Source organism: Salvelinus sp. IW2-2015, linkage group LG33, assembly GCF_002910315.2.
Source record: "Salvelinus sp. IW2-2015 linkage group LG33, ASM291031v2, whole genome shotgun sequence".
NCBI classification, from domain to species: Eukaryota; Metazoa; Chordata; class Actinopteri; order Salmoniformes; family Salmonidae; genus Salvelinus; species Salvelinus sp. IW2-2015.
In genome coordinates, this window is record NC_036872.1 from 21,337,447 (window position 1) to 21,349,999 (window position 12,553).

Sequence of the window (12,553 nt, forward strand, 5' to 3'; positions counted from 1 at the left end):
CTATCTATATCTATCTGATTCACCTCAACCCCAAATAAGATCAATTTGTTTAATTTGTGACTGCCAGCACTGAACACAGTGTGGATCTCACAACAACACCTTGTGATACATGCAGGGTTTATTTGGATTAGTTAAGTGCTGATGGAAATGTGAGAGCGCCCTAGTCTCCACCAGTAGCCAACTCATCCCAGRGTGTGCCATCATGCCGAGTCAGTGGCTCAGCTAGGCTGCATGTAAGTATTCCCCTGCCTGTTCTGGAGGGCTGGCTTTATGTAAATATCATGTGGCCTTGAATCAACACATCGCCACTCTCACTTTACCCAAAGTGTGAAGTAGCTGGACTTTCTTTAGAGCCCTCATGCTAATGTTTAACTAGCAAAATGATTTGCAGATCCACCTCAGAGAGCAGAGGAGACCTGCCTGTCTCTCTGCCTTACATTTACATTTACATTTAAGTCATTTAGCAGACGCTCTTATCCAGAGCGACTTACAAATTGGTGCATTCACCTTATGATATCCAGTGGAACAACCACTTTACAATAGTGCATCTAGCCTTCCTGACTTTCTGCTTTCACTTCCTTCACCCTCTGTTGTTCTGTTACTAGAGCTAATGACATGCTTCGATATATGTTAGGAGATTTATTCTCCTTTGTGGCAGCTCAGTAATGGGGCAATTGACTGAAGTGATATTCAGTGGTATTTATCATGAAGCATCATCATCTGTCAGCAGGTGCTCTCCAGAAGCATATTTATTCAGTAAGTACTGGAGGTAAGCAAACATTCCCACATTTAATAGCTTTCTTGGGTCAGAATAACAGAATAGCAATATCTTAAGTCTGTAAAATGACAACAAGGCCTTGACATGCCCAGTTATTAATGCTAGTACTGTTGCCATTGTTCAGTAGCCTATGGGCAATTCCACGGTAACAGAAATGTATGACAAACAAAAACCATTGATTTGAAAGTTTAACAAACCATACTACTCTATGCACAAGGACTACTTTTAACAATTACCACATAAAAACATACAAAAACGAATTCAGTGGAAAAACTGTGCAAATGCAAACTTGGGTAATGTAATTACAGTAAAATCCCCCTCATGTTTTATGTAACCACGTTTTCCAAAAACTCTGCAGAAAGATAGGGGTGTCAGCTATGACATGGCACCTTGAGTTTGTTTATTGAACTACAGTAAGTGAGGTGAATTTACAACGGAATTACATCATGGGTCCCTGATCTGTACAACACAGAAATGTTGACTTTCACAAGTTTGGACATCACAGCTGAGAATTGCAGGGCACAGTAGAATACAGCACGGTACAATACAGCACAGCAATGCAGAGTAGAGTTTAGTACAGTACAGTACAGTAAACTAGAGTATAGTTCAGTACAGTATACAGTACAATATACTGTACTATACTATACTTTTCTTTACTGTGCTGCATTGTACTGTACTCTACTCAATATACTGTATTGCACTGTACTCTACTTAATGTACTGTATTGTACTGTACTATCTAAACTTGGGAAACATATGTCTATGATAGTTTCAGATTTGGTCTAGTCTGGTAGGGTTAGGGTTAGAGAGAGAGAGAGAGAGAGAGAGAGAGAGAGAGAGAGAGAGAGAGAGAGAGAGAGAGAGAGAGAGAGAGAGAGAGAGAGGGAAGGGTTGTCCAGACTGACTGTTTTACTCTTGGTTTGATCATCAGACGACAGAAAGACAAAGAAAACAGTTATCAGTTGAACATAACAGTACGCCAGTGGAAGGGAGGACAGTAGCAGGTAACACAACTGTGGTTTGTGATTTTTATGATATCCTATTGTAGCCAATTCAGTTGCAGTAATTCCATTACCAATTTGGATAATGGAATTACGAGTTTTAATCACTTAATGATTCATAAACAAAATAGACAAAATGTAACTATAATTTAACTATAACTAATTGGTAGGTCTATCTTTACATGTTGCTTCTGTGAACTTTCATTATCCTCCCTCATGACAAATGAGAAAATATCTTAAAGATATGTGGGTTTTTGGCAATATTTCTTAAACTTACAGAAGGTAACAATATCTCCAAAACGAAATATAAGTGTTGGTATTAGTTGACAGGGGTGTTTACGTCAACATTATTGCCTTTTGATGTATTTCTGATACCCTTTAACACTTTTTCTTGTTGATTTCTTTTCAGACCTCTTTTCCATCCATAAATCAAAGCCTTTACTTATGTATGTCTAATTTTTAAGATGGAAAATYGTTGAAWAATGTATCTGTGCCTTCATTTCCCAAAAATATAGAGTCTTAGCTTTCATTTGACACCCAATTGATATGCTCCTATGAACTTCACATGTTGTTCCTCATGGGTCCTTTTCCGTGGAAATACCTGTTGTCATCACGCTCTCGAGTTCACTGGTATCAAACCGAGTACCCACTATTAATGGCAGGTTGTATATATTATATAAGTGTCAACACCTTCTACTTTTAAATCAGATGGATTAATTATAAGTCACACATTTTGAGAAATTACATTTTGATTTGATTTATTAGCATCCCCATTAGTCGACGCCAATGACGACAGCTYGTCTTACTGGGGTCCAACATATAACGAAAAATACATTACAGACAAAATACTTTACAATTTACGTACATTTAAAAAAACATAATTATCTTTACTGTAGCTGACAGAAGCTTTCCCGCACCCCAGCCATCTACTAGCCTGAGMCTGAAAATGGGGGGACAGGCTAGTGACATGAACGCTCAAGGGGGATTCAATTCTGAGTGAGGCTGTGCCAAGCAGCAACAGGATATCTAAATAATGTTCCTCTAGCCCCCTCACAGTTAGCTTGGAACAAGAGGCAGCCAGGTGCTCTCAATGACTGTTATTGGAATGTTAGCTAACCATGGCGATAACTGATGCATGGTACAGTATTTTGTAGTATTACCCATTCGTTCTTATCAAAACGATTGAATTCTCGGCATTCTCAGGAGAATACTGAGAATTCATTCAGTCCAATTATACACCAGGGCAGCTGACACGTTCGTTGTGAGTGCTCATTCCTGTCAACCTTACAAGAATCTTTCAAAGATCCCAGTTTCCCATTGTTTTGGCTGCCATGGCTAGAAGAAGAGATCCCAGTGACTTTGAAAGAGGGCTCTCAAAGGAGCATAGGGTGCTTAAAGGGTGTGTGTCMCAGTCACCAGATCTCAACCCAATTGAACACTTTCGGGAAATTCTGGAGCGGCGCCTGAGACAGTGTTTTCCACCACCATCAACAAAAAAACAAATTATGAAATTTTGTCATGGAAGAACGGTGTCGCATTCCTCCAATAGAGTTCCAGACACTTGTAGAATCTATGCCAAGGTGCATTGAAGCTGTTCAGGTGGCTCGTGGTGCCCAATGCCCTATTAAGACACTTTATGTCAGTGTTTCCTTTATTTTGACAGTTACCTGTAGTATTTAATTTTGAATTTCAGAGGGMTTTATTGCTAGCAGGCTTAGCACCCAGCCCAATGGAGCACTTTAAAGCCTCTCAGATATGCAGCCCTCTGTAGAGCCATGACCAGAGCAGCACAGTGTCCAGAATCACAGTGATGAAGGCTTTGAATTTCTTCAGCGTTTATGTTGCTTCCTTATCTCTTTATCCTCTTGTTGACCTCTCAGTGACTCCTCATGGATCGGAACCAGTGGCTCTGGTCTGTGAAGATAACCAGGGGAGCTGACATGAAGGAGAACATCCATGTCTGAGCTTGTCATAGCATTGAAACCCTCTGAACCCTGCTGCTTTATGGGGAGGCACTGTACTTTACTGTATGTATGTTTGATGATGTGCTCTCTCTATCGATATTTCGTCATCGTGAATGGATGCCAAGATTCTCATTAGAGTGTATACAGAAATAGCCTGGCTATAGAATCAGTGTTGAGTGCTTAAGCTCTGGCATGTGGACAATGGCTCCTCACTGTTCCCTGGGTTTCGTCAGTGCAGTGTCTCAGTGAAGTGGTACATTAGACAGAGGGAATTGATGGTTTTCTGTACTCATTGTCAAATGCTGTTTTGGAGCAGAATAAGGCTGAATGTTTCAGACAAGGAAGAATCATAGACACACAGAACAGCAGATCTCTGAGGACTTATAGGACTTATATATATATATAGTGATGGCTCAGTCATATGTTTTTCTGAGGGAAATGACAGAAACATATACGTACACTTACAGCTCTGTGATTGTTTCTAGTATAAGTAAGTATGACTTTATGTTTCATGTTCTCCTTTGTGGCACAGAGGAAAATGCTCTATTTTCCTGCTAATATTTCCTTAAAGGACAAGATGATTTTGGAGTGGGGATTATCTGCAAGACTCTTTGATCAGTTCCTGGGAAGGCCCAAGGAGGGTTGGTTTTGCTGTATTCATATCTCAGACAGATTTTTTGCTCAGACCGGGATAATCTGTAACAGTGCGATTTTTCAGTAAATAATACTCAAGTAATAACTGCCTGAAAATGGTAAGTTAACATTGTGTGGAGAAAGGCCAGACTATGGGAAAACCCTCAAATATGAGACTTAAGTATCAAGATGATGTCCTAATTGGGTATAACATTGACATTGTGTGTGTGCACGCGTGTGGGTGTGTGTGCGTGCGTATATAGTTGCATGTGTTTGTGTGTATGTCGCTGTTATGCATTCCATTCACTTCATCCTCATCGAACACTTTCATGTTTTGTTTATGCTGATGTTGTTACTCTTGAGGAGTTTTAAGAGCCAGCCTGTGGACAGATGTTCCTCTCGGAAGGATGTGAACCCAGGCCTGTTCACTTAGAGTAATACTCCTCCGCTGGGCCTCCTCCAGCAGACAGCACATAGAGCAAGGCACCCTGTGTACAGTTTTAGGAAGGTGGTGGTGGGCTGGTCATGATGTGTGTGTGGGTGGCTGGGGTGTCCAGCATGCTGGGATGCAGCTGTCAGTGAATCACCAGTGTGTTTCCCTGTGCGCTGTGGAGTCTGTCACTGTTAACATGTTGTTGTGGAAAATTCGGCCACCACAATCTCTAACGGTGTCTGCCTGGCCATTAGCTGTGGGGTCTGCCCACCGATYAGGAAGGATGATGTATCAGCTGTGTTAAAGGCGTCCCAATGGCGATGGATGACTGCGGGACGCCGTAGAAAGGGCAGGCCACTGTCAGCACCGTCACTGAAACAAGGAGATGACTTGTCATCATTCCCGTCATTAGCCAAGGTCATTACTGTAACACTGCTAGTCAGTGTGTGAATCCACTCTATAATGCCGGTTGTGTTTAGAGGTGGCTTGTTTATAAACTGTAATGTGGTTATCAACAGCGGACTCATACCCTCTGGTCCTTATTGTATACATGAACTTCAATTGGTGTTGTGTTTTGATGATTTAAATGTATTCAGTTGGCTTTGTCAGTCATTTATTTATTAGACATTGTATTGCAGAGGAAGTCATCAGAACAGGCCAGTACCTGTATGCTCATCATACCCAGCATTCACATCATCCATCAATCAACTGGTTTTGAAAGGTTGATAACAGGTCTTCTCAGTTGGCAGAGTTGAAGTAGATAACGCATATGCTTTTAAGCTCTTCCATGACATACACACGCTTATTAACCCAAAATGGCTGATTAGGTCTGCTCGTCAGCCACTGTAGAAGAACCTTCCCAAGGCCTAATCACGTGATTCCCTCATCAATACTAACTCTAACACTACCCTACTCTCCCTTGTGTGTGGGTGTGGGTGTGTGTGGGTGTGGGGGTGTGTGTGTGGGGGGGGGGTGTGGTGTGTGACAGAGAAAAAGAGTGTGGACACTAGAGAATTAGAGAGTGAGGTGGAGAAAAAGGGAGAAAGAATAGTCCATTATGTAGTCAATGGCTGACCTTGAGATACGGCCAGTCATAGGGATTAGAACATCAGCCAACTGTAATTGCTGACCTACAATAACAGACCCTCTTGTTCATTCTTGAACTTGGTTGCTGACACACAAACAACGCTTTGTCTCCATCAAACTACTGGATCATGTTTTCTCTTACCGGTTTACCAAGAGGGCACTACCTGCCAACACCCATCCTCCTAAAACACAGACTTTTAGTTCTCTGGTTCCACTTTCAGCGCGTCTTAAAGCAGAGAGATGTAGTTACTGGCGCCAGTGTGTAACTCAGAGAGCCATTTAACTTGGGTTAATCCTGAGCCTTAAACTAAAGCCCCATTGATATTTAACACACAACTTCCACAGCCTGGAGATTTCCACGCTATTATAATCCATTCCGCAAATGAATTCCCATATTAAAGTAATGAATGCCTCCTTAGGCTGATGAGCGTTGGAACATGTGGGAAGAAAGATAAACACAGCATTTATTTCATAATTTATCTTTTTGTTTTGAGCTACAGTTTCTGACTGATGAATTCAGGCTCTGTTTGGGTAACAAGTTGCAGATATTACCCAGATCTTCTCCTTGCTGGTAGAAGAATGCAACTATAGTATGGTCTGTAGTAAGTTACACATACCTCATCTTCACAATAATCTTTTTGCACAATAATCTAGTTTACCAATTTAAGGCCTAGTTATGTAGAGAACCATGGTGAATCTGCACTGCATGGGACAGTAGGAAATAGGAAATGGACTGACACAGTGGATCCAAACCCATATTCAGAAAGCTCTGTGAAGAATCAGACAGGCTTCACTTAAAAGAGGAAAGGGAAGAGATATTTCATATTAATGCTCCTTCCTCCCTCCAATGCAGCACCAGTTGTTGGTCTGATAAAGGATATGAGAAGAGAGATCCCCTGTGGGTCTGTCTGTCTGTCTACAGGGAGAGGCAGCAGCCTATCAGATCTCCTCTCCTCTCCTCTCTTCTTGGTGGGCCCTAATTGGGCTGTCACACCTGCCATGCAGATTTGTCAGAATGCTGTGAATTGAAGTTCCTCGCAAAATCACAGGGTGCATCCCACTGTTCCTGCTAGAAGTCTCTACATACAACAGGCCTGTTACTGCTGTGTAATTCAAATCAAATCCAATTTTATTTTTCACGTTTCGTAAACAACAGGTGACTAACAATGAAATGCTTACTTARGGGCCCTTCCCAACAGTGTAGAGAGAGAAAAAAAGATAAATAGTAGAAAAGTAATAACACAAGGAAAAAAACTATTATCATGGAATAAGTGGTTAAACGAGTACTAATGAGGGGCCCACAGTTGGTTATTCACCATTGGGAACAATTACATGAAGGATGAACCTTAAATGTTCTTACAATATGTTTTCTGCTCTTCATGACTAGGATTTTGTAATGTAATGTAATGCAGTAGCCAAGCTCTGTCTTTTTACTATAAGACCTGCAATTGTTACCGTTCCACAATGTTTTAATTCAAAGAGTTGGCTCCTGCACTACAAGCATCAAATAGGATGTCTTAAAGGCCCAGTACAGTCAAAAACATGATTTCCTGTGTTTTATATATATTTCCACACTAGGAGATTGGAATAATACTGTGAAATGATGATAATGCCCTTTAGTGTAAGAGCTGTTTGAAATGTCAGTCTGTTTTGGTGGGATGGAGTTTTACCCTGCCTGGTGACATCACCAATAACAGCTAGTTTTAGGTTTCCCCCGGCCATTCGGACCACTCTCAGACAGTCGTAGCAAAATTCTTGCTTGATAAATTGCTCTTTGCTAAGAAGCAATTTAAAATAAATGTTTAAAACAATCACAGTAAGGTACTCAATTGTTACCCAGAAATGATTTGATATTGAGATAAAAACATCTGCATTGGACCTTTTAAGTATTAGCCTGGCATTGTTTCTAGTCTGGTGAGAAGCAGTAAGCATGCTCATTCATTCTCCATCTGTCAGTGAAGTCACATAGGTCTGGTGAGATGTTTGGTGTCACATTATTACACAGTGCCTGGTCATCCACGTGGCAGGGCCCATGCCATGTCGGCTCCCATCATCTCCTGTGTCTACTCTGTGTTGACAGCATGTGTCAGTACCAGGTCTCTTATAGATGTGCCTGAGGATGACTCAGCTCACTCAGTTCCTCACTGACTCCCTGGTGGAAACATTTCCCCATGCAGCCACATGGACATAAACAAGGTCTTGCTGAAAGGTTAGATTGAGGCCAGGGTTGGGAATGCTATATTGCTGCTACTACAGTATGTAGCTATGACTTATTCATGGGGAACATAACCTCAAGTGTTGCTGGTATGATTATACCTAGGCTGGGAAAAGGCTGTGTGACTTCTGTGGATGGATGATGCTTCAAATCCTAAGTGGATGTTATACTATTATTCTGTTGAATACAGCTCTCAACCCAGATGGAGGAAGCTGTGTATAAAATATGTGTGTTGGCATGCATGGTGTGTATTCAGGGGAAAAGTGCTTGCCCCTGAATACACTACTCTCCTCTCATCGTACCCATATTTAAAGCAATGTTTGAATTAGGATTTATTACTACTATTTTCCCTTAGCAACCTTCATGGCTCTGTGAAGAGCCTCATACAATGTCCTCCTTGCCTTCCTCTACCCCRCTCTTTTCTCTCTTCCTCTTCATCAGTTTTATTAAGTCTCTACTACAACTCTGCATGGCCACTTCCCCTGAGAGGGAGAGAGAGAATGAGAGAGAATCTATCTTTCTCTCCATTTCACCTGGGACTTGAGTGCTTTGTGCACTTCATATTTTATTCATCCTGTGAGTGAGAGGCTGCAGTACAGAGGCTTCCTCAATCCTGTGAGCCCAGAGCACGTCTCGGCAGCTGTCATACTGTCTGCAGCCCAGCTGCACGTACTCTCCCTTCTGCGGCAGCAGCACACACTCATATCACACCACTCTCCACTGGACACACAACACATGCATACCTCTCCATAAAATACAAAAGCTGCAGTTCCTTGATTTCCTTTTCCTCAATCTCATGTCATGTGATATTCTGATTGAATGGACACAAAAAGGCAGTGCATTCTGAGACCTGAAAAGCAATGATACTGATTCTTAACAGAGTTGCACCTTTTCCTTTTGTTTAATCAGTTTACTAAGAATCTGGAAATTTGATCTCTAACTGGCAGCACCTACACTAATTAGTGATGTGCAACAGGAATGCACTTTTTAAAATTCTTAACTTCCACTGTTGGATAGGAGATTGAGGTTACYGTAGATTTTACCATGCTCCTCTTCATTATCCATCAACCCTTTAGGGCTACATACATTCATTAGCTTCTTCCTTCCTGTCTGAGTGAAGAGGCAAAAAGAGCAACAACAATAACAACAACATCAGTCTTCCAGAAATAGAAACAGCAGTGAGCAACAGGGACTCCCTCTAACGATGGCCCCTCTTTAATTAATGTGGCTGTGATGATATCCGGCTGCCGGTGCTACTCAGCCTTTTCAGGCAGATTGGCGTGATGAGTAGGCCCATGGTTCATTGGCCGTTCTGCAAGAGGAGGCATGCTCACGGAACTCTCAACCCCAACCTTACCCCACACCACCCCATCACCCTCTCTCTCCCCCAAAACAAGTACATCCAGCCCTGTGGGTCCTGGCCACTGCCTGACATGACTGCTCACTGTTGCAGAGCTCTGATGAAAAGACGAAATGCCCTGGGCTTTCGGAGGCGATCCACTGCAGTGGTAAAGCAGTGTTCATCAGGGTGAGAGGCAGGTTCACACGCTTCTCTTCTCATCCTCATCATACCCTCTCTTGGTGTGCTAAGGTTCAGGCCAAGGCCTCTGGAGTCTGCTCAATCTCTATGGCTCAAAATAGTCATCAGGCTGTTCAGGTTTTCCTGAGGAGAACTAGAAACAGAGTATAGAGTCCATGGACATTGTGAGGACATTGAGCTCTCTGTACCTAGAAATGCTTTCTGAATAGAAAAGAATGCCTTAAAAGCAGTCCACAATGAAGGACTATTTGGAAAGCTGAAACGTAGCTCAGTAAATCTCTGCTCTTGCTGAAGATTCATGTACAGTAGAGGTCGACCGATTAATTAGGGACGATTTCAAGTTTTCATAACAATCGGTAATCGGCATTTTTGGACACCGATCATGGCCGATTACATTGCACTACACYAGGAGACTGCGTGGCAGGCTGACTACCTGTTATGCAAGTGCAGCAAGGAGCAAAGGTAAGGTGCTAGCTAGCATTTAACGTATCTTATAAAAAACAATCAATCTTAACATAATCACTAGTTAACTACACATGGTTGATGATATTACTAGTTTATCTAGCTTGTCCTGCGTTGCTTAAAATCGATGCAGTGCCTGTTAATTTATCATTGAATCATAGCCTACTTCGRCAAATGGGTGATTTAACAAGCGCATTTGCGAAAAAAGTACTGTCGTTGCACCAATGTGTACCTAACRWTAAACATCAACGCCTTTCTTAAAAACAATACACAAGRATATATATTTTAAACCTGCATATTTAGTTAATATTGCCTGCTAACATGAATTACTTTTAACTAGGGAAATTAGGTCACTTCTCTTGTGTTCTGTGCAACAGAGTCAGGGTATATGCAGCAGTTTGGGCCYCCTGGCTCGTTGCAAACTGTGTGAAGACTATTTCTTCCTAACAAAGACAGCCAACTTCGCCAAACGGGGTATGATTTAACAAAAGCGCATTTGCGAAAAAAGCACAATCGTTGCACGAATGTACCWAACCATAAACATCAATGCCTTTCTTAAAATCAATACACAGAAGTATATATTTTTAAACCTGCATATTTAGTTAAAAGAAATTCAGGTTAGCWGGCAATATTAAACTAGGAAAATTGTGTCACTTTTCTTGCGCTCATTGCACGCAGAGTCAGGGTATATGCAGCAGTTTGGGCCGCCTGGCTCGTTGCAAACTATTTTGACAGAATTTTACGTAATTATGACATGAAATTGAAGGTTGTACAATGTAACAGCAATATTTACACTTATGGATGCCACCCTTTAGATAAAATACGGAACGGTTCCATATTTCACTGAAAGAATAAACGTTTTGTTTTCGAAATGATAGTTTCCGGATTTGACCATATTTCATGACCTAAGGCTCGTATTTCTGTGTGTTATTATATTATAATTAAGTCTATGATRTGATAGAGCAGTCTGACTGAGCGGTGGTAGGTAGCAGCAGGCTCGTAAGCATTCATTCAAACAGCACTTRACTGCGTTTGCCAGCAGCTCTTCGCAATGCTTCAAGCATTGCGCTGTTTATGACTTCAAGCCTATCAACTCCCGAGATTAGGCTGGCAATACTAAAGTACCTATTAGAACATCCAATAGTCAAAGGTATATGAAATACAAATATTATAGAGAGAAATAGTCCTATAATAACTACAACCTAAAACTTCTTACCTGGGAATATTGAAGACTCGTGTTAAAAGGAACCACCAGCTTTCATATGTTCTCATGTTCTGAGCAAGGAACTMAAACGTTAGCTCTTTTACATGACACATATTGCACTTTTACTTTCTTATCCAACACTTTGTTTTTGCATTATTTAAACCAAATTGAACATGTTTCATTATTTATTTGAGACTAAATWGATTTTATTGATGTATTATATTAAGTWAAAATAAATGTTCATTGTTCATTCAGTATTGCTGTAATTGTCATTATTACAAATATATAAAAACCGGCCGATTAATCGCTATCTGATTTTTTTGGTCCTCCAACAAATCGGTATCGGCGTTGAAAAATCATAATCGGTATCGGCGTTGAAAAATCATAATCGGTCGACCTCTAATGTACAGTACAGTATAATATGCAGCCATTTTCTGCTGCATAGTGAAATGTGCCAATTTGAATGTGCCTTTCAGTTTCATTAGACTCCCAGGCTGTTAAAACAAGAAACTGTTTGTTCCTTGCGCCCCTCACGGTATAAGCACATCCTGGTCTAGAGTCAGACTGGCAGACAGACAACTTTCTGCTTCCCCCCTAATCATGTGTCATCCTATCTGAATTGGCCTTGAGACATTGTCACACAGCTAAGAGGAGGAGTATTGCATATTGAATGTTGAAAGGGGAGATATTAGACATTAATAGACGTTAATAGACATAGACGTTAATGTTCAGTGGGAAGCACCTAAAGGTTAATGCCATTAGATATCCTACTCTTGATAAAGCAAAGGTAAAGAATGATCATTTCATCATCATGCTGGTGCGGCATCTCAGAGCGGCTGTTTTGTTCATGTGGAATCTCATTATGCTCCCTGTAGCTGAGGTGTTGATGCTAAAAGGAGGAAACGGCTTTGACAAAAGGGGATGGTGGACAGGGGTGAGGGACGGGTGGGAGTGGGACCCTTACAGAAAAACCACATGATTTCACATGGAACACTTCACATGTTTAGTTTCAGGTTATCAATCAATCAATCACATTTATTAAAACTGATGTGGCTTCCTGTTCAGTCAATATGGAAAAAGTAGAGCCTTCTTTTCAGTTAATGAATGACTCCAAGTGTGTGTATGGTGCTTGATTTGTGTTGATTTGTTAAGATGAGTCTCTACTATAACTACTGTAAAGTGTACAGCTAGTCATTTGTTGGGAACCCTGCACTCGCCTTGTACTACAGATCATTGTA

At 41.2% G+C, this 12,553-nt stretch overlaps 1 protein-coding gene across 3 annotated transcripts in view; it reads left to right on the forward strand.

The window, feature by feature from the left end:
- Positions 1-12,553, forward strand: part of LOC111958084 (sialate:O-sulfotransferase 2) — a 96,480-nt gene that overhangs the window by 1,586 nt on the left and 82,341 nt on the right. The window lies entirely within an intron of this gene.